The sequence below is a fragment of the Cervus canadensis genome, chromosome 16, assembly GCF_019320065.1.
Source record: "Cervus canadensis isolate Bull #8, Minnesota chromosome 16, ASM1932006v1, whole genome shotgun sequence".
Lineage (NCBI taxonomy): Eukaryota > Metazoa > Chordata > Mammalia > Artiodactyla > Cervidae > Cervus > Cervus canadensis.
In genome coordinates, this window is record NC_057401.1 from 3,325,492 (window position 1) to 3,352,325 (window position 26,834).

At 46.3% G+C, this 26,834-nt stretch overlaps 1 protein-coding gene and 1 pseudogene across 1 annotated transcript in view; both read right to left on the reverse strand.

The window, feature by feature from the left end:
• FBXW11 (F-box and WD repeat domain containing 11) overlaps nt 1–26,834 on the reverse strand; it is a 213,060-nt gene that overhangs the window by 40,600 nt on the left and 145,626 nt on the right. The window lies entirely within an intron of this gene.
• On the reverse strand, nt 10,593–15,402 carry LOC122454182 (annotated as a pseudogene).

Here is a 26,834-nt window from a genome sequence, read left to right on the forward strand (position 1 = left end):
ACTGAAGCCCGCGCACCTAGAGCCCATGCTCTGCAACAAGAGAGGTCCCTGCAGTAAGAAGGCAACACACTGCAGCAAAAAGTAGCCCCTGCTCAGAGTAACTAGAGAGAGCCCCCACAAAGCAACGAAGACCCAGCACACGCCAAAATTTTTTTTAATAAAAAAACAAAAAGCCCTACATCTCAGGAACTCCTTCAACCATGGGCAAACCAGGAGGTTTAGGTGGTCCTCACACCTCGTGACAATGACCTCCAGGGCTGCTGTTGCTCCCACGTTACAGATGAAGCGACTGAGGCTTAGAAGGGAAACTGGCTGCAAAGGTCACACAAGTAATGAGCAGAGGAGCCAAGGTACAAGCCAACATCCCTCTGATTCTAGAGCACTTCCCAACCCTCAGCAAGGCCTCTCCTATCAACCATGTAACCAACCAGTCAGTCATCAGGAATGGATTAGCAAAATTGAGGCGTCATGCAGGAAGAGTGGGTGTCAGGCCACAAACATGACACAATGTGTAAAAAGGGAAACAGTGCATCTAACCACCATTCCTTGGGCGTACATTTCTCATCTGATCTTCACTACAGTTGTGTCTCCACAGGGCTTCCAGATCAGCTAGAGGAACAACAAGCTTGACAGATGTTTTCCCCACTGAATTGGCCCATGATTTGACTGTAACTGTGTCTGTACCCGATGCCAAAACAACAGGCCAATTAATCCAACTCCATTGGCCAATACGGTGGAAAGAGAAAATAAACAAAGACGGTCGTCTCAGTGAGATGACCCAGTTGAGGACTGAATCTGGCTCGTTAATTCCCCACACTGACCAGCAGACTCAGTTGTATCAGGTCACCTTAAGGCCCTTGGCAGACTCATTTGAACTATTTGAATTAATCAGTCCTGTTGGCAAGATCTATCAGTGGCCCCTACCTTCTCAACTGTAAAAGACTAGATCAGCTTGATGATGGGAGTTGTACGCTTTCCACGTTATGTAAGGACTGCCCATGCTAAATGTTGCTGGGAATCATTACTTTCAAAGTTCATTATGTAAGGCACTAGCTCATGCATTATGAGCAGACCAGGGCAAAAATGACATTTAAGATATTGCACAAGTTTTAGAACTAGTGGCTCTACAAATAAACAGTGATTTTTAAAAGAAATGGGGAAAAAAGAATTTATAAACCCAATAAAGATGCAACAGGGGCCAGTGAAGATGAAAGGAAAAAATTTAAAGCTGTGGTGAGCCACCTTCTGAAGCCCTCAGAACACTCAAATCCAGAATAATTCCTCACACAGAAGAATGAAGGGTATATTCTTAGAAATGCCAACCAACAACTTACCCTCTCCTCCTGCCCCACCCATCACCACCACTGAGCTGTTTGGATTTCATGTGTGAAGTAAGATGAAGCCAGCAAAGAATTTCACTGAAGAGGAACCCAACTGTCCATTCCTTCTCTGGCCTTTTAAGCAGACTCCACCCAGATACTTATCCCAGCTGCCTGGGGCATATTATACATCTTCCTTGCTTGCTGCACACCCAGATCACACCAGCTTACCCATTAGAATAGCCAATGATGGGTAAGGTGTATTAAGCACTGACCATACACCAAGCCCTGTTCTAAGCACTTTGGATACATTACCCTACATAATCCTCACCAAATTTCAAGATAACTGCTGTGATCAAACTCAATTTAAAATTGAGGCACAGAGAAATGAAATGCCTTTTCCCATGGTCTCACAGTGGTGAAGTTGGGATTTGAAACCCAAGGTCTGATTCTAGAATTTTTTGTTTCGAACGCCTGTTCTCCACCCCCTGGACTTTCCAGTCATTGGTGCCATATCTGGCTCCCACTTTCTGCCCTAGGTTCTCCTTATTTGGGGAGTCCTAGTTGGGAGACTGAGCTGGGACTGAGTGTGCTAGTGTGACCACAGGGTCAACTGCGTCAATAGCTGCAAGAGAGAGGAGGTTTTTGTAAACAGCAAAGAATCAAGGCTCAGGGGTTTGCATCTGTTTCCTTTCAAGAGAGAAGCTAAAGACAGAGTCAAAAAGAGCTAGGTATATATGTCAAATGCTTCAGAGAGCAAATGAAAGAAAACCCAATTCAAATCAGCTTGAGATAGTCATTTTATCAGTTCATATAAGAGCCTGCTCCTTGGAAGGTAAGTTATAACAAACCTAGACAGTGTACTAAAAAGCAGAGACATCCAAGGTCTCTACAGTCAAGGCTGTGGTTTTTCCAGTAGTTATGTATGGATGTGAGTTGGACCATAAAGAAGGCTGAGCACTGAAGAATTGATGCTTTCGAATTGTGGTGCTGGAGAAGACTCTTGAGAGCCCCCGGGACTGCAAGGTGATCCAACCAGTCAATTTGAAAGGAAATCAACTCTGAGTATTCACTGGAAGGACTGATGCTAAACCTGAGATGGCTCCAATACTTTGGCCACCTGATGTGAAGAACCAACTCATTGGAAAAGACCCTGATGCTGGGAGAGATTAAAGCAGAAGGAGAAGGAAACGACAGAATGAGTTGGTTAGATAGCATCACCAACTCAATGGATGTGAGTTCGAGCAAATCCAGGAGATAGTGAAGGACAGAGGAGCCTGGCAAGCTGCAGTCCATGAGGTTGCAAAGACTCAGACTCAACAACTGAATAACAAGAACAAATAAGAGTAAGTGTTGTGGAGGGTGTGGGGTGGGTATTTCAAGTTCACTTGATTCAGTGACTCAACATATCATCAAGAACTTGGGGTCTTTCAGTCTTTCCATCTACCATCCACAGTGTCAACTTCATCCCCAGTCTGGCTCTCCTGTGTCTATGAGAAGACTGTCAGCAGCAGGCAAAGCTATCATATCCTCACGAGGTTTGCTGGGAGAGGAAGAGAGCCTGGCTCCCTATGACCCTCTCAAAACAGTAAGAAACCTTTTATTCTCAGAACATACCCTCTGCACTCTGCCTGGAATGCATCCTGGCCCAAACACAGCGTGAATCCCCAAGGAACATTGACTGGATTGGCCCCTTGAAGGTCTTTGGCTATGGGAGCTCACAAGATGCTAGGTCATCATGCAGACATCTTGAGCACACAGAGGTGATCAGTGGCACTGATGCTGGCCATGCACCTGCTCGAGTAGGATTTTGGGACAACAAATATTACTAAAGGATCAAAAGAATCATCTAAAAGAACTGCTTGTGTGTTCACACAAGACACCCCAGGGGATTCCCAGAAATAAGCAGGGAGACATTGAGGAGCCCAATGTCCTACACTGTGTGATTGTAATAAAAGCCTATGAAAATTGAATGCACTTGCACCATGAAACTGGAAAGCCCCAGAGAAAAATTAGGTTCCATTTGCTTTAATGACCCTTTGGGATCCACTTGTACCCCTCTACCTGACCCTCAGCCCTCTCCCAGACGTATTTGTCCCCTCTGGCTCTTTGCATCAGAGCACTGGGCAAGAGACACCCTCCACTGGCATGACCTGTTCCAGATGGTCAATTATCTTGGCTGCCCAGTCAGGGGAGAGGCTCAGACATCAATCAACTCAATTTATTCATTAACTTGAACAGCCCAAGTAGTGTAAAAGGAAGTTGGCTTAAGTAAAAAGTTTCTAGTCTGGCTCCAATCATTCCAATAACCCCATTTCCTCTCCCTTCAGCCTAACAGTCCTCTGCTTGGATCTACTCAGGTAGCACTTATTAGGGAAAAGTGAACCCAGAAAATGACGCTTGTCCTCAAAACAGGTCAGCCTCCCTGCATGTTTCTTGACAACCAGTCAACAGGTAAGGAGAACCTCAGCATCAGACATTGGTAGATTTGATGCTGTCTGCAACACTAAGGCACTCACTCCTACACTTGCTGATGGCTCACAACTGAGAACATCCTGGGAGTTTCCCTTGACAAAGACTCTTTTTGACCAAACTTTAGTTAGCTCCCCTAAACCCCCCCTCTAGACTAGACCTAAGCTTTGGGCCTCCATGTACATCCATGCCGAGTCTAGTCTTAGCAATAATCCTGCTAAATCAGTTAGCAAGAATCTGCCCCCCACCCCCAACCTGGCACTCAATACCTGATCACCCTTGATATTTGCTCAAATTCCTCATCCTTCACTTTGGTGTATATAAGTCTTTGGCCTGCTTTAGCAAGAATCCTTCTAGGCCAGTTTAGCAAGAATCTTCTCACCCTTGATGTCTCCTCTTGGTCACTTTCCATCCACTAACCTCCTTACCTTCTCCTGGGCTATAAACCCTCATTTGTTCTTATATTCAGAGCTAAGCCTGATCTCTCTCCTATTGCAATAGTCTTGAAAATCTCCTTTGCCTTATAAAAAAATCTCAGAATAATGTTTTCTTTACCACATTCAGCTAAAGGAGACTGTCTCATCCAGTTATACCCCCTCTGCACAGAAGCCCACATTAAATGGTTGGTAGATTCAGGGCTGCCAAGGCCCAACACCCATGCCTCAATTCAGGTTGCCTCTGAAGGGTCATCTCAGCTTCAGAGTCCCCAGAGGGATCAGCTGAATCCTCTTTTGCACATACATCAAAGTTCATCCTTTCATCCATCCAGTCCTGCTTCCCTCTCTCTACAGGTGCCTACTAACGGTAGAAAGGGACTGCACTCTGAAGGAGCCAACATGGGCAAGAAGGGATCACACACTGGATGAAGGGGACAGGATATAATTGAAAAGGGGAGAGTTTCTCAATATGGTCACATGCCCTTAACAGGATTTAACGCCCTGGCAAGGATCCCAGGAGAAAGCGCTAAACATGCTGCTCAACTGCTTTTAGAATGGCTGACTCTTAGTAAAGTAGAAATGCTGGAGCTGCCATCATAGATGATGGGAAAGGGGACCAAAGGACTTGGAAACATGGGCTGGACGTGTTCTCCAACCTCTTCTGCGGGTGAGCCTAGAGGATGCACCTCCTGATGCAAGAAGTAATGTCCTGGTGATTACAGTATCATTAGGGAGCACAGTACCATTGAAGTACAGGGTGGCTGTTCTCCCCAGGGCCAGGGCTGATGGGAGGAGATGCTGTTGCAGGGCTCCATGAGAGCAAGTGGTTTACAAAGTAATCAAGGCCACGTTGTGGTGCTGCACCCGCCGAAGCCAGGTTGGAGCAACATAGTAATGAGAGGCAGGATGTGGTGGCAGCCAAGGGGGCCGGCCCCCGAGATCTCAGGCAAATAGAAAATAGAATCCAGTGCCCCAGGGGCAAAAGAGATGGATCCCTGTATACTTAAAAGAAATTAAGGATGATTGATCAGGAAACCAAGGGAAGCTACATCAATAAAAAGTCACAAGCTATTGCCCAGTATTCAGACCTGAAAGCTGTCAACTAAAGGAGAGTCCTCATCCTCAGGAGGAAGGACCCAGGCACATGGCAGCAAGCACAGAAGTAATGAATTCCCCAACCATTCCCCAGAGGGAACTGTAGCCCTTAACTTGGTAAAATATCCAGACATTTCAAAGACCATGAGGCACCAGATCGGAGTTGCAGCCGTATCATAGTCCCCAGTGAGAGTGGGGGGCAGAAGGGAGCCAGGTCACCAGAGGAGGCTCAGTACAGGTCAGGTTGACAGTGAACCCACCTACTGGTCATCTTCCTGGTCCTCAAGTGTTAAGCGGAATGGATACTCATTGCAGTTAGGTGAATACCCACATTGATTCCTTGATGTGTGGTGCCATCCTAGAGGAGAAATCCTCTAAATTTGCCCCCATCCCTTTGCCAAGATATTAAATCACAAACAATATTACATCTCAAGCAGAGTCTTTCAGGAGACACCCTTAATGACCTAAAAGAGCAGGTGTGGTGGTCCCCAAAATGCCTCCATTTAATTTACCAATCTGACTCCACTCCTACAGAAACCAGACAGACCCTAGAGGATGACAGTGGACCAAACTCAATCAAGCAGTAGCTACCATAGCTGCTGGCCCAGGTATGGTATCTTTGCTAGAGACGACTAACACAGTTCTGATTCATAGTACACAACCCAGCTCCAGTAAATGGATTCTCTTCCCTCCCTATCAAGAAAGAGTATCAAAAGCAGACTGCATTCCCATGGAACAGTCAACAGTAGAAATTTACAGTCTTACTCTAGGACCATGTTAACTCTCTCATCCTTTTTCATAAAACAGTCCCAAGGGACCTGGAGACTCTGCAGAGCATCCCACTTATCAATGATGGACATGGCAGATATCATTATATCAGTGATATCGTGTTAATCAAACTGGATGAGCAAAAAGCGACACATATGTTGGAGGCCTTGACAGGACCTATAAGCTCCAGACTGTGGGAAAGAAAACTTGCAAAAATTCAGAGACCCTCTACATCATTGAACTTGTTAAGTCTTGCAGCTTAAAGCAGGCAAGAGTAGATGCACTACACAAGGGATCATCCCATCCAAAATAAAGAATGGCTGCGAAGCTCACCCGAGCCCCTGACATTGAGCAGAAAGATGCATCAAGGAAATGCATCCAGCCATCCACTCATTCATTTATGTATTCATTCATCCACCAAAAACTTGTTGACAACTACTCTGGGCGACCTGCCCTGGGCCTGAGGTTGAGATGGGGTGAATTGGGAATTTTTGATGGTGTCCCCACCTGGGCCCCCAAAATGCTTGGATCCTGCCTTTACTACCACCACCCTCCCCCAGAGGGAACCCAAGGAGCAGAAGCGGATGAGAAACAGAGGAATCATTTGAGAAACAGCATCCCAGGTGACTACGAAATGCAGAGCATGCTAGACAAAGTTCAAGGTCAAAGTAAGGCCACCTCTCCTTCTCCAAATTCTTTTAGTTACCTACACTCTTCAAAATGCCCTCCTGGAAACACAGGGAACACTCAATAAAAATTCAGACTGTCTTGCAGGACAGAGGGTTTCCTCAGGGAGATATATATATATATAAATCATGAGAGCTTATGAAGGCAGGTTGGGGATTTTCCCGAGTGGTGGATATTTTTGAAGCTGGTTTGTGGTGTGCACGCGCCCTTGTCCTCTCAGGCTGCTCGGCCCCCGAGCGCTCCGCACTCTCTTCATGGGTTCTGCTCGGCGGTCACTGAAACAACAAACATCCCACCGCTTGTACACGGTGAACTAGAGACAGGCCAACTCCAACGGGGCTCTGCTGCTTCCAAAGTTATCCAGCAAGGCTAGTGGCGCTGGTCCACGTTCTTCCAGGTTTCAGTGGGGACAGAGGCTGGAAATTGGTCTCTTGAAGCACCCTTGGCTGAACTGAGTGAGTTCATGAAAAGAAGAAAAAAAAAAAACCTGGAAGAACTGCTCCAAAAAAAATTCCCACTGGGCAGCAGTGTGTCACTTCATCCGACCTTTTCCAAAGTAGGGTGACCGTCTTTATGGAGTAAAATGCCCCAAAGCAAGGGAACACCATGTGGTATAATGGAAAGTACGGAGACTTTGGTGTCAGAAGGAGCCAAATTAAAATCCTAGCTCCGTCTCTGTGTGGTCTTAAGCTATAAGAGCCTCAGTTCCCACATCTGTAAAGTAGGAATCCTAATTGACTTCTCTGATGGATCAGAGGAGCATGCAGCCATGAGGTGCCTGGAGCCAGCGGATTGTCTTGGAATCCCTTTACCATAACTGGATCGGCTTTCATGGGATCAGAGCTTGTCAGAGCTGGAGAGGACCAGGCTGAGCTTCAGCTGAATATTTAATTCTTACAGCCCCCGGGGCTTCTGTCTTATGGCTGACCTCATCCAGAACGGGTGGAGAGGTCTCAAGAAAAGAACCCAAGACAATATTTTATTCAAAAGAAAAATGTGAGAAGGTGTCTTCTCCCACCCCAGTTTCTGAGATTCTGCCATCACCCGTGCTTGCTGTGTGCGTCTGACACGTGGACCGTGGCAGGAGAGCGTGACAGAGGAAGGTGGAGAGGCTGGCCCTTGGCAGCCACGCAGGGGTCCATGACCTCCCCCATGTGTTCCCCTGGGCCCACTGCAGGGGTGTTACTCAGAGGCTGCAGCTGCAAGATGGTCTGGAAATGCTTCCAAGGAGAAGAACATGGTGGAAGCAGCAGCTCTCTAAATCACTTAGGAACAGCTCATTCCCAAGTAACACAAAACTAATGAATTAAGAGAGCATATTGGCCCCTGAAACTGAGAAGTCCAGAGGCAGGATAAGTTTCAGCAAACTTAGTTAGCAGCTCAGTGGTGAATCCAAGGAGCTTGTTTCTTTCCATCTCTTCCCTCTGCCTTCTGCCCAAGGCTGCCTCCACTCAAGGTTTCCTCCCTTCTCGGCCACAAGGTGGCTGCTAGTAGTGGTGGCAAGGACATCCTAGTCCACTGAAAAAAGAGAGCTCCTTCAAGGGAGCCTCTGTGAAAGAACAAACAAAAAGTGGGGGAGAAGCTTCCTTCTCAGAAGGCCCTAGCAAATGCCCCCCTGGGACACTCGCCAATCAGAAAGTCCAGGGTACTGAGCTGTGAACACATGCCAGGGTCCACCTCTGGGAGTGAGGACTAGGGCTGCTTTCCCTTGAAGTACAAGAGATATGTGTGGACAGCACCCAGTTGAAAACTGGCAAAAACAAGATCAAAGGGGAGTGAAAGCTGGGACGCTAACAGCAGCAAATGTGCCAGACACCATCAAAAGCTTTGCCTACCCCAGATAAGGGCTTTCCAGGTGGCATAATGGTGAAGAATCCACTTGCCAATGCAGGAGACACAAGAGATGTGGGTTTGATCCCTGGGTTGGGAAATTCCCTTGGAGAAGGAAATGACAACCCTCTCCAGTATTCTTGCCTGGAAAATCCCATGGACAGAGGAGCCTGGCAGGCTACAGTCCAGAGGGTCATGAAGAGCTGGACCTGACTGAGCATAACACAACAGCAGCAGCCCAGACAGACATCAGTTCTGATTCTTCCAGCACGTCCACTGCTCTCCATTCTCCTGAAGGTAGATGAGTGAATCTGATAAGATCATCTTTCTCCAGTATAAACACGGCTCCTTGATTGACTAATGTCTTAGTTGAAAAAGGCTGTGGTCACCCAACTCCCTGGAATCACTGGTTTCCAAACTTTTTATCAAAGAGTACTTTTGTCCATGGAGCCTAGGGATGAAGAATGCTGAACAAGCCAGGTTCTGGATCACCCTCTTCTATTCTAAGCTCACACATATAACCCTGGCTGGCACCACCTTAAAATGAGTTTCTAATACCTGTTATTATTTGCAGACTTGACCTTGGTCTTTGACCCTGCCCCACATCCTACGTAAATGTCAAAGCCTTCAACCTCTGCCTTCATAAGTTCAGTTTCCTTGAACTTTCTTGTGGTCCAGTGGTTAAGAATCCACCTTCTAATACTTTGATCCCTGGTTAGGGAACTAAGATCCCACATCCCCTGGGGCAAGTACTGAGCCTGTGAGTCACAAAAAGAGGAAAGCCCACATGCCACAAATAAGACCCAGTGCCTGCCTCTGCCATACCCCAGCTGTGTAACCTTGGGGAGACCACTTTACCTCTCCTAGCCTCAGTTTTCTCCTCTACTAAATTGCAAGAACAAGCCACAATTTAGACCAACAAAAATGCAGCCTATTAGGGCACTGGGTTGACTGTTGCATTTGTAGAATCTCTCTACTTACTATCCATAATGGCTGGAAATGCTTGACCTGCTCAACACTCATGTTAACTGTATCCAGGCTCTATTTAAAAAAAAAAAAAGCTCTTTCTAAAGGGAATTAGAGGCCCTAACTGGACTATGAGTGGCCCCAGGCTGGTTCCCCAGAGCTCCATAATTTTCTACAGACTCTCCAAATAGGATTCTTAAAGCCAAGGTCCTACTCCAAAGCTGGGTCTGCTTACAAACATGCCTGCCCCTCAGAACTGCATTCTGTGACTGCTGCTGAAAGCAGCTTTAAAAGCTGACTAAAATGTGCAGGGCTGGGTCTTCTCACTGCTCCTTCAACCTCCTGACTTTGGAAGCCTGGCTGGTAGACTCCACCAAGGCCCTGACAATGAGCAGAAAGCTGCTTTAAGAAAATGCATCCAGCCATTCTCTCACTCACTCATTCATTCACTAAAAACTGTTGAAAGGCACTCTGGGCAACCTCCCCTGGGTTTGAGGTTGGTGGGGGGTGAGGAGGGTGTAAATTGGAAACTATCTGATGGTATCACCAGGGGGGGCCCTAGGAAAGCCTGGATCCTTCCTTTTACCACCACCATCACCACCCTCCCCCTGAGGAAACCCAAGGAGCAAGAACAGAAGACAAACCAAGGAAGCATTTCAGAAACAGTATCTCAGATGACTCTTATAAAAGGCAGAGCACTCTAGACAAAATCTGAGCTCAAAGTAAGGCCACTGATCTCTACTCCAAATCTTGTTGTTGTTGTTGTTGTCAATTTTTGGAATGCTTTAATCGGCAGAATGGATGTATACAAATGAATTTCAAAATGAAATCAATGCACCTAAGAGGGAGATCTAACATGAGAGTACCTACAGCTCACAACGAGAAACCGGTCCGAAGGAAGAAGGCCAGAGTCCAAAGCAGAGAGTGAGGAGGGATGTGTAAGAGAGAGGAAGGGCCCTGGGACCAGAATATCAAGACGTGCTCAGTTGATGTCTTCAACTTCCAGACGCCCCAAGGCCTTAGTTGGTGGTTTGGGACCAACATGGTATTTGGTCACAAAGAGCAGCAGTAGAGATCGGCTGTATCTGGAATGGGGAGGGAGGTGAGAGATCTGGGGAGGCTGCAGACAGTCTATGATAAAGCAGATGCAAGTATGAGGGCGCGGGCGCTAAAAAGGCTCTGTGTCCCCTTATGACAGGCGCCAACCAAACCGCAGCAATGTACTATGAAAAATAACTCAAGATACTACTTTAGTGGAAGCTATGAAGTAGCTACAGGAAACTTCTGCGGAAAAGGTCCAGTTTATATGGAGAAAAATACACATTCAAGCACTGGATGATCTATAGCACCACATTCAGAGTTGGTGGAGGAAAGGAGCTCTTTCTGGGTGACTTGCAGAAGGCCATCTTTTCTTCACGGAGAGGACTGGAGCATTCAGTTCTTTACAAAGTTCTGTCAGCCTTCATCTTGTCCTGTTTTGCCTTGTATTTGGAAGCGTCCCTGGGCTCACGGCTGGGGTTGCGCCAATCGTCAGCTTCATCTGTGCTCTTGTAAGGGCGCCTTGCGGACTCGTTAAACGCCTGAAGTCTCTCAAGTGCTTCACTCGAAAGGGCCTTGAAATAAACGACAGCATCAGTAACCATGCCTTCCATAGAATAGAGCTTTAGATCTCCTTGAAAATATCTAGCATACAGACGAGAAATTGGCAAGCCATAACCAAATCCAGCCAATGGGGTGGCTCGGGTAAGCTCCAGGCTAGGTCTCAGAGTAGTTGAATACATGTAGTGAAAAAGGCGATCTATTTTTCGGAGTGGAACCCACCACCTAGGTCACTTATCTTAGTGGATAAGTCTTTACCAGAGTAAACAGGGTTTTAACAGTTGGTACCCTCTTTTCTATCTTCATACAGTTTGACTGTTGCTCTCATTGAATTCTTGAACAACTCAAAGAGCATGAGAAAGAGGTGTGAGGGCACATAAACTACCTGAATAGGTTTGTTTGGAGCTTTGGCACTGAATTCTTCAACTTCCAGTTCTGGAGGTACCAGATAATACTGTTCACAAAGCATCTTGGCAGTTTCACACAGATCTTTCACAACGTCAGTGACGCTGCAAGTGGGATCAATATTTCTGATGTGTTTCGGACGTGCAGGATTGGTGTCACCGCCAAACAGAAGTGTGTGCTGGTTAATAAGCATGTGAAAGAGATGCGGTTGGTATAAAATCAGTCCAGAAAATACTGGGTGTTACTGCTAATGAATGGATCAACCCCAAACTTCTTGTACTCAATCACTCCTTGGGCCACATCATGTGTAGGAGCCACATCATTGTGTTTATTTCTGACTTTAATTAGGACTTGTAGAAAGTTATCCAAGACCCGTGGATCTTCAGGGCTCTTATTTTCGTATTCTAGAAGTTCAAGAAAACTCTGCATACACCAGCTCTGAACCAATCCCACCGAAGGGTGGTTAAGCTAGTCCTCCTGCAGAAGGTTAACTTCTCTCACGGTGTCAGCCAGGCGCACAGGAAGCGCCTTTCATAGGAACATGTATGAAGCTTTCTGACACACATCGTCTCTCCCTTGGGGATGCTAGCTCCGGAGCACCAGCAGCGGAAATCTCCTGGAACCTCCTGATCGGCAGGATGTGGGCCTCTTACCATCCCTAGGCCCAGGCTGTCCTGGAAACCCAGCCAGGCTGCAAAGTACCACCCAAGGCCTCAGAGTCCACAGCTGATGGATGAGGACCCCCAGAGCAGCAAGCCCACCTAATGCCAACTCTGAGGTGGGTAGGAGGGTGGGCAGGTAACTTCCTGAGAGACTGTCCTTGTCACCAGATGAACCATACCCAGCCACCCTGGCCCACACGATAGGTGTCTTGCCCTACGCCAAATCTTAATATTAAAATCATCATACTGGGGACTTCCCTGGCAGTCCAGTGGTTAAGACTTTGCCTTCCAATGCAGAAGGTGAGGGTTTCAATCCCTTCTCAGGGAGCTAAGACCCCACATGTCTCATGGACTAAATATATGTACATAACAGAAGCAATATTGTAACAAATTCAATGAAGACCTCAAAAAATTTCCACATCAAAAAATCTTAAGATAAAATAAAATCATCATATCAATGTATACTGAGAATAAATAGAAGAAAGAGAGGGGAAGATGGAGGGAGGGAGAAAAAGAGAGAAAGCATGAGAGAGAACCAGGCACCAAGTGAGGCCCCAAAGCATCCTTACCACTCACAGGGATGGAGAGGAAAAGAAAGAAAAGTAAGAACACCCTTGATCTTGACAGCCAAGCCTTGCTCATTCAGAAAGGAAGAGATGGACTCGACCTGGTGGACAGGCAAAGAAGAGCATTCTAGGCTCACAGATATCATGGGTGAAAAATCAAGGCAGGCCCAGGAGACTCAGAAGGTCTGGGGTGGCTGCAGCAGAGGTGCCGAGAGAGGAAGCGGTGGGAGGAGGAGGTCTGCAGGGGCCAGACTGCAGAGGATACATTATAAACCCTACTTCTGCTGTGGCCCTCAGAGTGCGCATTCCTGTCCCTACACTTTGGGTTTAGCCATGTGACTTGCTTTGACCTGTGGATGCTAGCAGATACGAAGAGGGCCAAGGCAAGACGTGTGCTTCCAAGATTAGGACTGCCCCCCTTCTACCCTGGCCTGTCACCATATCAAGAATATGCTCTAAGCAATAGGTGATCTAAGAAGGCAGAGACATATGGAACAGGCCTGGGACTCAACACACAGCCTGGAGTCAAGCCCAGCTGGGCCCAGGCAACACCTGCCACATCCCAGCCAACCCACAGATGCATGAGCAAGACCGATCAATGCTTACTGTGGTACACCACTGAGAGTTTGTGTCTATTTGTCACACAGCAAATGCGACCCAAACAAGCCTTGTGTACTCAGGGGAGACACGTGGAATTTACCCTACATGCAGAAGTCATTCAATAATCTTATGCAGATGATCCTCTCACAACCTTCCCTGCTAAAATATGGAGTATGAAACTTACTCCTCTTAGTTCCTAGGGCAGTGCTGGACCTGTCGAACATACACACTGAACCTTTGCTGACAAGCTGACAGGATCATGTGCTTTGGGTAATGCAGATTCCTCTGTCTGAGAAAACTTTGCCCGTCTCAGCCACTTCACCAATACATTTTTTCCTATTTCAAGAATCTTGTTCAGAACCTTCACAGAACCTTCCCTGAGCTGGATTGGAAGCTCCAGAAGACAAGTGCACATGGAACAAGCTCTAGAATGGACCATATACTAGGACACAAGGCAAGTCTCAATCGATTTAAGAGTATAGAAATAATTTCAAGCATCTTTTCTGATCACAATGGCATGAAACTAGAAATCAACCACAAAAAATTAATGAGAAGAAAAAGATCCAGCAGATATTACATTATTGATTGTGCTTCTCCTTTTCTAGACTGAAAGTCCCTTTAGAGTGGGGATGATGTCTTTTCTCTTATGTCCCCAGAATCTAGGACATGGTCTGGATGGAGTCAGTGACTGGTCAGTGTTTATTGAGTGAATGAACAAGTGAACTTCCTAACAGCTCCCAGCACAAAGCTAGGCCAGTGGCCCTCATGCAACGAATGCTTGGTTGCCTGGCTGCCAATGTTTGTCCTAATTAATTCTCTCACCTGTTATTTCTTTCTTTTCTCATTTAGAATCACAAACTCCCTCCTGTGTGCTACTCAGTTTCTGGTACAGTAACCTCTTTATTCCATTTTAATAATACCTAGACTATGGACAGAGTGACATAAAGGAAACCCGTGAGTCAAAACATCTATGGTAGGAAAAATACAGGTGACCTATAAAGTACTTCACCAACTTTCCTGAAGACTTCATGTTTGGACCTTATAAATCATGGGCGCCTGTCCCGCACAAGCTAAGCCAGCCGTATTGCAGCAAGCTGCCCATCTTTAAGAGGCCTGGTGACACAATGCCTTGTTGATGCAGAGTATTTATACAGAATTTCCCACATCAATCTTGGTGTAAAAAAAGGAGGTGATGTCATCAAGCTGTGAAACAACTATCATCTGTAGAAAATCCTAGGCAGTCTCTGGGACAGAGTCATGGTTGCTTATTTATTCAAGAGTGTATGAATTGTAAGATGAACATTGAAGCTATGCTATAAAGACCAGGAGCTGCATAAATAGTCCTCCCCTATGACCCAGGAACCATTCCCCTTCTAGGAATCTGTCCTAATAAAATCATCAGGGAGGTGCAGAGAAAGATGCGCAAAAATTTATGTTCATAGTTCGATTCCTGGAATGGCATTTAGAAAAAATACAGATAGCCTCTTTTTAGTACTATAGGGAGGTGGTTAAGCACACTAGATCACAGCCACAAACATAGTGTTTTGCAGCCATTAAAAATGGCCACTGGTTCCTCTGTCCTTGATGAATTCTGTCTAGAAGCCACTGGCTGCAGCTGAACAAGGTAGGCATCTTCAGAAGGTGAGAGTGGGGAGTTCCAGAATCCGAGTGAGGTGAGAGGTGTCTATGCAGAGTGGTGGCGGCAGCAGTGGGCCTGCCCAGCAGGTTGAAGCGTGTAGGAGGGTGGCCTGGCACAGGCTGTCTCACCAGGCAGGTGAGAAGTGGGAGCAGCCTGGCATGGGGTTCAGAGTGGAGGAGAATGTCCTCAGAAGCAGTGGCAGGGGCAGTGGGCCAGCACGGGGCATCGGAGCCTGACCAGAGGGGCAGGGGAGGGGAGACACACCCCAGCACACCAGGTTAGAGCCAGAGCGATCAGGAGGTCGCCCACTTGACTGGAGGGAGAGTAGCAGTGGCAGTGACGAGACTGCCGGAGCATGGAGGAAATAAGCTAAAGTGAAATACCTTACATTTCTCATTACCAGAGAAGAACATCACAAATACGGAAAGGCAGAAATCTGGAACCAATCTGTGGTATTGGATTAGAGATATCAGTGTGAACTTACGGAGAAAGAAAGGTAGATAGATAGATGACAGATGATTAGATAGGCAGATGAGAGATAGATAATTAAGCATAAATGTGTGTATGTATGCACATATATCCCCAACTCTGTCTTCCAAGAGCACCTAAGAGTAAAAATAGCTCAAGACAATGAGCACACCCAGCAAGCAGATCTTGGTTTCTAAACACCACTTGCCATTAAAAGGTCTGTGCAGAAATGGCTGTTCGAAGACATAATTTACTATAGGCCTGAGCATCGCTGGATATTCTTAACTTGCTATGCTAAGAATGAAAGGATCTGACCTGACCACTCCTTTCCAGGCCCATCTCAGAGTTGTGTTTGCAGTGAACAATCTCCAGAAGGAATAATGTCTACCTCCAGGGTGAAGAGAAGTCCTGCTTAGTACTTGCTATAAAAGCAGTGGATTTCCCAAGCTCAGTGTTCTTCAGCTGTAATGCAAATGCCATGCATCTATCCGGGCCATTTCACGTTGCTTCAGCTGGACTTGGGGGCAGGAAAACGGATTCAACTATGCTGATGCTCATGTTACTTCCTGTGTCATGAGTAATAAAGTCCTTTGTCTCTGACTCAGGCGTCTCATGTACTCTGCCAGTATCCATGAAAGAGAAACAAGCTGTTATTACTTGAAAGTAAGGTAAAATCAAATCCCAGACCCAATGATTACTGATTCCAAGGCTGGGCCAGGGAAAGTATGAGACATGCCTGGAATATCTGTTACCAGTGAAAGTGAGAGAATACTCAGAGAAAGACGGCAGCACATCAAAGGGATACAAAATGTAGTCAAAGGAGTTCTTATTGGTCAAATCTGGGACAATTTAAACATCAAAACAAATAATGATAGTAACAGATTATAACCTATGGAGCAAGATAGGAATCCATGACTTTATACTGATATAAATATGTAAACAAAACAGACAAAAGATGTACAGAAGTGTTAGATGACTTGTTCAAAATGCTCCTCCCTTTATATAGGATAGAAGATAGGAACTTTTTGGTTTGCTTGCTTTTAAGAACCTATTCTCCATTTCCCAATATTCTGAGGGAAAATATATAACCTCCTTCATTAGATCGTGATGTCTGGATGAGAATCTCTGTTTCAGGTATGGAGCACATGATGCATTCCTGGCCCATCAAAGCAGGCCATGCTTTTGGACACTGGAACTAACTCAGAAATGGGCACTTGACCTAGCCTGTTCAATCAAAGTGAACCTCAAAAGGTTGTGAGAAAAAAAAAATTCTTGATTTTCCCCATTGGGCTTGAATTTGAAACAGTGGGATTTTGGAGCTTCTCAGCCATCTGGTCACCATAAAGGAAGACCCTGGAACTCTTGAGGAAACCATTCTGAATCTGTGAATGAATGAACGCTGTTGCCATGTCTGGAGGCCCAGTAACTGGTGAGCATCCTTGATATGTATGTATGTTTTTTTTCCATGCCACCAAGCAATTAACTACATTCAATCCTGACACTATAAATTTGGTGAGAGCATCAGATCCCACAAATGAAGGGCTCAGTCCTACAAAATGGCCCCAGTTCTGATGCCATTTTCAAGTCCAGGCTATTAACTGTGTTTCTGATTAACTGGCTGTAAATCGGAGTTTCCCATGATGCCCTCCTCAGGTTCCAATGATTGGCTAGAGTGGTTCACAAAACTCAAAGGAACATTCACTTGCATTTACCAGTTTATTATTAAAGGATACAACTCACTAACAGTCAGATGGAAGAAATGTATAGGACAAAGTGTGTATGTGGGAAGGGCACTGTCCTTCCATAGCCTCTCTGAGTGCATCACTCTTCCAGCATCTCCACAAATTTACCGACCTAGAAGCTCTCCAAACCATTCTGTAGAGTTTTTATGGAGGGTTCATTATATAGGAATTTGATTAAATTATATAGGTTTGTAAATCATTGGCCATTTGGTAATGGAACTGAATCTTCAGGCCCTCTATTCTTTGGAGCTCAGTGGATGGGAAAGTTCTAACCCTTTAATCTCCTGGTTGGTTCCCCTGGGCAACCTGCCTCCATCCCTACTGACCTAAATGCCACGTGCTCAGTCATGTCCGGCTCCATGGACTGTAGACTGGCAGGCTCCTCTGTCCACTGAATTCTCCAGGCAAGAATACTGGAGTGGGTTACCATTTCCTCATCTGGGGGATCTTCCCACTCAGGGATCAAACTGCCTTTAGGGCCTTTCCACAAGTCACTCATTAACATAACAAAAGGCGCCTTTCCAGTTTCTCCTTTAGGAAATTTCAAGGGTTTTAGGAGCTCTGTGCCAGAAATGGGGGGGAAGATCAAAAACATATTTCTTATTATGAATCACAATATCCCAATATGTTTTTAGACTCTTCATCCTTACGAAGTCTTCCTACAGGAGAATTCAGAAAACTTGCTTCTCTAGCCTCTTTGTACCTAGTCACAGGCCTGTATTCTCTGTGCCACCAATAAAAAGTATTTATGCAGACTTTGAATATAAAGTAGCCAACCTAGGCAGAGAAGGTTGTTCAAAACACACTTTTCTGGTAAAGGTAGCAGCAGAGGCCTCTGGTTGCCTGATGGTTGAAAAGTCACATTACTGGCACGGTAAGAGCAGCAGTGCTGGTAGAAGCATTAGCTACACTGAATTTGAAATCCTGACAGCAATGCATGCTATAGCACTCACCGCTTGGTCATCCCAGTGGCAACAGTTTTCTCATCATATTGATTCCCCAGAACTTTGAGGACATTATTTCTGGCAACTTAGCCTTGACCCCAATTCTTCCCCCTTGCGACAATTCTAAATTTCCAAGTATCCTTTAGTTAATCTCCTTTTCTGCTTAAGAAGATGCATTCAATCTCTGCTGCACACATCTGAAAGTCCTGCCTGATTCTTTTTTAAATATTGTCACCAGGAGTGGGGTAATGACAGTAACAGAACGTGAAACTCAGGAGACGAAGGACCTGATCGTTAGTGACTGAAGCAGATGACTTTTTATGCAGTGGCTAACATCTGGTCAACTTGTCTGCTCTACCATAACACTTCATGCCAACTGAGGTTATAGAGACAGAAGAAACAGTAGGAAAATTCCAGAATAGTCATCCATACTGACTGCTTCTTGCCATTTTTAACAAAATCCTAAAAGAGAGAGATGATCTCAGACAAGGGCGAGCCAGTCTGCAAGTAGGTGGAAGGGATACAGCTTTGCTGAGAGAGGCACTGTCTGACTGTGACCCAAAATCTCAACTGACCAAGAATCCCATAATTTGAAGCTTTTTAAGTGGAAAAAGCCCAAGTAACAACAGTGAAGCTGCAGTGTTAGCAGAAGACTAGATCAGGGTCTCAGGTGATTGTCTAGGCCTTCCCTGGTGGCTCAGCTGGTGAAGAACCCGCCTGCAATGTGGGACACTTGGGAGCAGTCCCTGGGGCGGGAAGATCCCCTGGAGAAGGGAAAGGCTGCCCAGTCCAGTACTCTGGCCAGTCCACGGGGTCACAAAGAGTCAGACACACTGAGCAACGTTCACCTTCAGGCCCCTGTCTAGACCCTCTCCTTAACACTTCTCTGTCAAATAAAGGAGGGTGTGTGTGTGTGTGTGTGTGTGTGTGTGTGTGTGTGTGTGTGTGTGTGTGTGTGTGTGTGTGAGCATGCGGGCACTCGCTCAACTGTGGGTGTGTGTGTGTGTGTGTGTGTGTGTGTGTGTGTGTGTGTGTGTGTGTGTGTGTGTGTGTGTGTGTGTGTGAGCATGCGGGCACTCGCTCAACTGTGCCCAACTCTTTGCAACCCCATGAACTGTATCCCTTCAGGTTCCTCTGTCCATGGCAAGAATACTGGAGTGGGTTGCCATTTCCTACGTGAGGGGATCTTTCCCACCCAGAGGTTGAGCCTGCGTCTCTTGTATCTCCTGCATTGGCAGGCAGATTCTTTACTATGCGCCCCCTGGGAAGCCCTTGAAGGAGGAGCATTGACCAACACGCAAAGATCAAACAAGAGGAGGTATCTCTCCACCCAAGATTACTATTTTTAATATTGATTTATTTGGCTGCAGCATGTCTTAGTTGCAAACTGTGGGATGTTCATTGCCTTGTGCGGGACCTTTGGCTATGGCATGTGAACCCTTAGTTGTGGCATGTGGGATCTACTTCCCTGACCAGCGATATGATCCTGGGCCCCCTGCGTTGGAAGCAGAGTCTTAGCCACTGGACCACCAGAGAAGTCCCAAGGTTACTACTTTTAATGGCCCTGAAGAATCACCCAATGAATTTAGGACTAGAGGGTTAGGCAGAACACAGAGAAAGAATGGGTAAGAAATGGGACTATTAAGGCTTACGTGCTACATCTAGATGAAATCTTTGCTGTGGTTACTTACACATAAAAGTCCTTGAAATCAAAGACTGGATTTCTATCACATTTTTAAATTAATTTATTTTAATTGAGGCTAATTACTTTACAATATTGTAGTGGTTTTTGCCACATACTGACATGAATCAGCCATGGGTGTACATGTGTTCCCCACCCTGAACCCCCCTCCCACCTCCCTCCCCGTCCCATCCCTCAAGGTCATCCCAGTGCACCAGCCCTGAGCACCCTGTCTCATGCATCAAACCTGGACTGGCGATCTGTTTCACATATGATAATAATATACATGTTTCAACGCTATTCTCTCAAATCACTCCACCCTCGCCTTCTCCCACAGAGTCCAAGAGACTGTTCCTTACATCTGTGTCTCTTTTGCTGTCTCGCATATAGGGTCATTGTTACCATCTTTCTAAATTCCATATATATGCATTAGTACACTGTATTGGTGTTTTTCTTTCTGATATTTTTGAGGGATGCATATTTTCAAAACAATCTGAGCCTGGCCCTATGATAACCTGGAACTGTTAAACTCTAAAAATAATCTCTGGAAGTCAAACTCGCACAAGAAGAAATAAGCCACTAAAGCTGTGAAGCCCCCAGAAAAGACACCCACCTCAATACCTGCCTCAGATGTAACTGAGATAATAGGCAGCCTCCTCTCACAACTGGACCAGATGAGTGGGAGGCACATAATCACTTGGATTCCTGGACTTCGAGATGGATGCAGTAATTGACTTTGAACTTTGGATAAAATATAGAGTATATGTCCAGAAAGAAAGGTATGTGTGGAGGTTGGGTAACTAAAAGGACGAGCTACAGCAGACATTTTTAATTGGCCACTCAACAGAGGCTGACAACTCTCTTCCTCTTCACGTCCCCCTCGGGGCACAGCTGAAAACTATTCACCTTTCCAATCTCTTTCGCAGTTAAGGGTGGCCATGTGACCCAGCTCTGGCCACTACAATGTAAGAGAAATCGTTGGACGGGGATTCCAGGGATGATTTTTAAAAGAGACAGGCTCAGTGGATATAAGTAAGGCAATTTAACTTTTTCTTTTTAAAAAATATCAAAAATATTACATACAAAATTAAAGTCTCCTTTGACCATCCCTCAACTTTTGCCTCTTACCCTCCCCTCCTCTCCTGTTATCCGGTTGGTAAACCCCCTGCCAGACCATCCTCATGCATTTGAATATATTTGTATTTGTATATATTCAGTATATATGTGTGTGTGGGTATGTACTTGTGTGTATGTTGTTGTTGTTCTTTAGTCCCTAAATTGTGTCCGACTCTTTTGCGATCCCATGGACTGTAGCCTCCCAGGCTCCTCTGTGCATGGGATTTCCCAGGCAAGGATACTGGAGCAGGTTGCCACTTCCTTCTCCAGGGGATCTTCACGACCGAGGGATTGAACCTGCATCTCCTGCCTTGGCAAATGGATTCTTTATTCCTGAGCCACCTGGGAAGCCCCTTAAGAGTGTATAAATAAAATATAATATTGCTGGAGTTACAAACATGGAATCATATTGACAGTATCATTGTATATCTTGCCTTTCTCATTCAACAATATGCGTTATAGATATTTCCTTGCCATACTTATAGATCTACCTCATTCTCTTTACCTGCTTCATAATTTTCCATAGTACAGATGCTCCACAACTTATTTAGCCATTTTTTTTTTACTGATGGACATTGAAACCATTGAGACCATTTCCAATGTCACTGTTTACTTCTTAGAAACAACACTGAAATGAAAATTCTTGCCCAAGGCTCTTCATGCACATGTGCAAGTATTTCTCCAGGGTAGATACTCAGAAGTGTAATTGCGGGGTCATAGGCTATGCACATTTTTTATTTTTATGTCCTTTTAAAATTTTAATAGATCCTGCCAAATTTCCCTCCAAAGTGGCAGTACAAATTTATAGTCTCTCAGCAGTGCATGAGAATTCCCCACACTCTCAACAACTTTAATTTTTGTTTCTAATCTGATGGGTAAGAAATAGCTTCTGGTGTGTTCCCTTGCAATTTTCTGATGAGTAGTGAGCTCAGCTTTGTTTTCCTGATTCTTATCACAACAGGGGCTTGTTCTGGCCCCAGAAGCTCAGTGGGTGCAGGTCAAGGATCTGCATTATGTAAAGGAAGGGTATTAGGAGAGGAAAGCACCAGTCAGGTTCTCGTGTCTTTGCTGCAGGAACTCAGGGAAGTTCTTGTATCTTCCTGGTTCAAAGAGCGTGCGTGTATGCTAAGTGACTTCAGTCGGGTCCGACTCTTTGCAACCCTATGGACTGTAGACCGCCAGGCTCCTCTGTCCAGGCAAGAATACTGGAGTGGGTTGCCATTCCGTTCTCCAGGTTCAAAGAGCAGTGTGGCAATTACATGAGACAACACACAGAAGGGATTTGGCCCAGGGGCTGGCACGGCAGCAGCAGCCACGAAATGGAAGCTACCGTTGTTATCATCACGACCACCATCTCCACTCTACTGACGCGTGACAGGTGGCTATTGACATGGCTTCTGGTGATCCGGCACCTCCTGGTATTCAAACCCCCCATCTCCACCCCAGGTAATCGCTTCGTCTTGAGTGTGGGCTGAACCTAGCAAATCTTTGCACTTGCTGCAAAGATTACAGCAGAACTGATGGGACATCACACCCATGTCTAGGTTATAAAAGACTATGGTTCCCATCTTGCTAACGTACTCCTACTGCCTTCTTCCTTTGTACACTTCGATGAAGCAAGCATCCATGCGGGAGGGCCCCCGTGACAAGGACGGAGGGCCCCTCCAGCTGTCAGCCAGTGAGACAGAACCAACAGCCCTTGGGGAACTGAAAGCTGCCAACGACCATGTCAGTCAGCTTGGAAGGAGGCTGTTTCCCAGCCATTCCTTCTGATGACTTCAGTCATCGCTGACACCCTGACTGCTAGTCTGTGAGGGACCCCGGGCCAGAGGACCCTGCTAAGTTGCACCCTGACTGCTGAACTGTAGAAACTATGAGGCAGTAGATGCTGTGCTTCTAAGACACTGAGTTTGGGGGTAATTTGTTACGCGGCCACAGATAACTGACACATGGCATTAGTTTCTTGAGGACCGCCTTTCTTGATCAGCAGCCTCTCTCCTAAAAACATGACAGTCATATACCCTTAACTGCAAATAAACCGGCTCAATAGTTCTCTAAAGCAGGAAGATGTTGTGAGCTATTTCAAAGACAAAGCTTCTGGGTATGTTCATAGCTGTTAGCTTGATTTGCCACTCCATGCTTACGAAGGTGGGAGGTGATACACTATGACAGAGAGAGCAAGACAGCCAGATGGACCTGCCTTTCAAGTTCAACTCGACTGCTTCCTCGCTGGGCCGTCTTGGGGCATGTCACTTCTCCTCTCTAAGCCTCCATTTCCTCAACCACCAAGAGGTTTCAAAAAGAAACCTCTTTTACCATGGGGGTGCTGAGATACATGATGTTACCAAGCAGCCAACACACAGTAGGCACAGAATCATCACCCTTTTCTCCTGAGACTTTTGACCTTGAAATGTTTGCCCCTTCATACCCAGAGGAAACACTGGAAAATATGTCACTGTAATGGTCAAATCCCAGCTCTGCTGAGAAGGGAAGCCCAGGTTTTTCATCACAGGATTAAGAATAAAAGTAGGTGAGGTGTGGGAATCCATTTGAGAATGGACAGTATTGTAAGAGAGTGTTATCAAAATGTTCAGCCCCAAAGAGAAAAAGAGAAGGGTTTGGAGTATTACCTAGAAGGCTGAGAGTTGATTTTTTCTTTTAACTTTCCAGTTAATCTTTTCACTCACCTTCTAGGTAATTAAGGGCTGAAAAGTAAAAGCCTGCTGGCCTTGGAGGGACCCTATCTGGGGCACTTTCCTTTATTTTTTTCCAAAAGAAATACTCTCTCTAAAACCACAAACCTGCACCTGTTTCCCCTGATTTAAAGGCCCCCAAAGTAATGTTTTCAATTAGTAGATGCCTTTCTTTCTAAACTCGATCGCAGGCCAAAGCTTTATAACTAAAATCTTTATTTTCTCTCACAGCCCTCCTCCAAACAAACAGATAAGAAAGAGGAGGAAGCATCCAATATTTCTTACCTTTTGTTAATTTGCTAACTGTGAAAGTTCAAGCTTTTCCTTCAGTGGAAGCACGAATCCTTTGAAACGAGAGCAAGCGACAGCCCCAGGCCAGTCCTGGCCAGGGCTCAGACAGCCCAGTCTGAGGACGGCTTGGGAAGGACTGGTGGCAATGCCTTGCGTTTCGGCTCTGGCCAGAGCCCACTTCTGCCTGCTCCCCTCCCCAGCCAGAGCCCTGTCTAGACAGTCAACCCCATAGATTATTTCTGTTCCAGCTCAGTTCCTTCCTTTACCTACTCTGGAGTGATGGCGACTCATTGGAAAGGACTAGTGGCCCTTCCCAAAAGATTCTTGCGTTCTCTGCCCCGGGATGTTTCAGCAGGGGGAGGGGATGAAGGAGGCATTCTCTGTGTTATGAAAAATGGGTGCAGAAGAGGAATGCCCTTGGGGGTCATACCTACCACCCAGCACCTCTGTGGGTGAAGGCAGCTTTGAAAACAATTCAGGCAGGTAACTTTTTCATAAAGAGAGGTTTTCGAGAAGTGGCAGTTGCTATTTTCTCTTTTGGCTATTCTGCATTCAATAATGTGATCAGTCCAATGCCCCAAGGTTGGCATTCTCGCCAGAGAAGTAGAAGGGGCAGAAGTCCCCTCCCACCAACCTGAAGCAGAGCACAGCCCTCTGGACACGGAGTGACCAGAGTTAGCAAGTAATAGGATGCCCAGTTACATTTGAATCTCAGATAAACAACCATTTTGTCTGATAAAAAAAAAATATTATCTAAAATGCAAACTGACTGGGCATCCTTTGTTTTCTCCCCAACGCTTCCTGGAAGGAATGAGCCAAAGGCACAGAGTAGAAGATGGCTCCTTGCGGCTCTGGCAGGGTTAAGAGTCCGGGAGGCACAGGAAGACCCGGCGCGGGCAGCACCACTGGTGAGACAAGTGCGCCATGGCGATACCACCAGCAGCATTGTATCACTGGAGCCACCACGGGGAGCGGGGGGTCTTGCCCCTGCCTCAGTTTCCTCCTTCCTGCTAAGGCACATCCTCCCACCTTCCTCCAGATTCTCAGCCAAGGAATTCCTTTTCTGATCATGCGTTTTTAACTGTAATTTTCCAAAAGGTAGCTCCTGAGCTAAAAAAAGAAAAAGAAAAAGAAGTCGGTGCTCTGATACTGTCTCTGGGCAATCCCAGGCTGGGGGCAGGGGCCGAGACCCCACCCTCTGTGCTCCCAGCCCCTCAGGATGGGCTCGCCTCGGCTCTCAGGTGGGAGGTGTCCCATTTCACTGCCCCTGACTCGGAGAGCGGGGCCAGGCTGCAGAAAGGCTTGGGGCTGGCTCTAGACACCTTCTTCACCGCTGTTTGTGGGTTCACAGGAAAGGGGTCATTTACGGGGTGCATTTGAGTGCAATTGGGCACTGCCGTCCCAACGCTGGCTGCACTTTATTGCCTCCGAAGGCCAGTGCTGGCAGGGCTGGGGCAGTTTCTGTACTCAATCCTCTGCCAGTAAAGAGCCCCTTAGGCCCTCTTTTGACTGACAGCTGGTTGATCAAGCCACTTGCTAAAGAATTCAGCAGAGCATAGTACCCACCAAAAGGGAGGGATTGTGCCCCTGCTGCTCATTGTTGGATTATTGCTGGAGGCCCGCTGCAGCCACCGGGGACCTGTCCTCCACCCACAGACTCTATCACTCCACCTCTCCCTCAGCCCTTTCCTCCCTGCATCCCCCTGTTTAAAAGCAAGAGGTTTGGAGTGGCACAAATTCTGGTTGAACCCTGGATGTTTTACTCTTTTAGTATGAGGCTCACTCTCTCTGAGCCTCAGTTTTCTCATCTGTAAAATGGGGGTAATAAATGGACCTAGCTTATGGGCCACCATAAGGGTGTAGTGAAATGATGCAAGTGAGCTGTTGAAGCAACACCAGGACATCCCCAAGTCTCTGCTCAGCTTTGACCAAAGCCTGCTTCTGCCTGCTCCCCTTCCCAGCCAGAGCCCTGTCTAGACAGTCAACCCCATAGATTATTTCTATTTCAGCTCAGTTCCTTCCTTCACCTGCTCTGGAGTGAAGGGAACTTACCCCACCCTGGAAGGCAGAGTTAGTTAAACATACCAGCTGCGATGGACTTGTCTTCCTCACCTGGACCACAAGCCCACAGGCTAGTCCCTGTAGGAGGCCACAGAGAAGTCTCAACCAGTGCCGGACAACCATGGATGTAACAACAATAATCATCGCTCCCATTTATTTAGTGACCTTATGTCCCAAGAACTGCAGTGGGGATCAAAATAAAATAAAATGATGAAAAAAAACCAACCCTGCCCTCATGAAGTTCAGGTACTTTCTCTCAGTCAGGGTTCATGCTCACCCCATGAGGTAAGTACTACTGTTATGCCCAATTTACAGATTAGGAAATTGAGGCTCAGAGAGGGTAAGTGACATGTGCAAGATCACTCAGCTTAGCCCACAATCAAACTAAGAATCAAACGCAGTCCCCAGAGCCCCTCCCTTTAGTACTATTTGGTTTCACTCATGCTTCATGAGAAGGCCGTGCAGGACAGATTATCTGGTGCCATCTTGCCCGTGATGAGGATAGAGGAGGCTGAGTTAGGAGAAGTCACTCCCTACAAGTCACCAGGTTGACTGGACCCACAGCCCCAAGTAAATCCTGGTATTTATGAATCCACAGGCTGTGGTGCCCTCATCTTGCTGCCAGCAAGAACACCTCTGAGCATCCCTAGAGAAGGCCAAGGACTAGTACATGGCAGGTGCCTCAAAAACCCACCTTCACGGAAGGAGACTCCAAGCTTGACTCAGCTGTAATGAGAATGGGAGAGACAGAAACCACAGGAAAGCCGGGGCATCCGCTCCAGGGTCAAAAAGA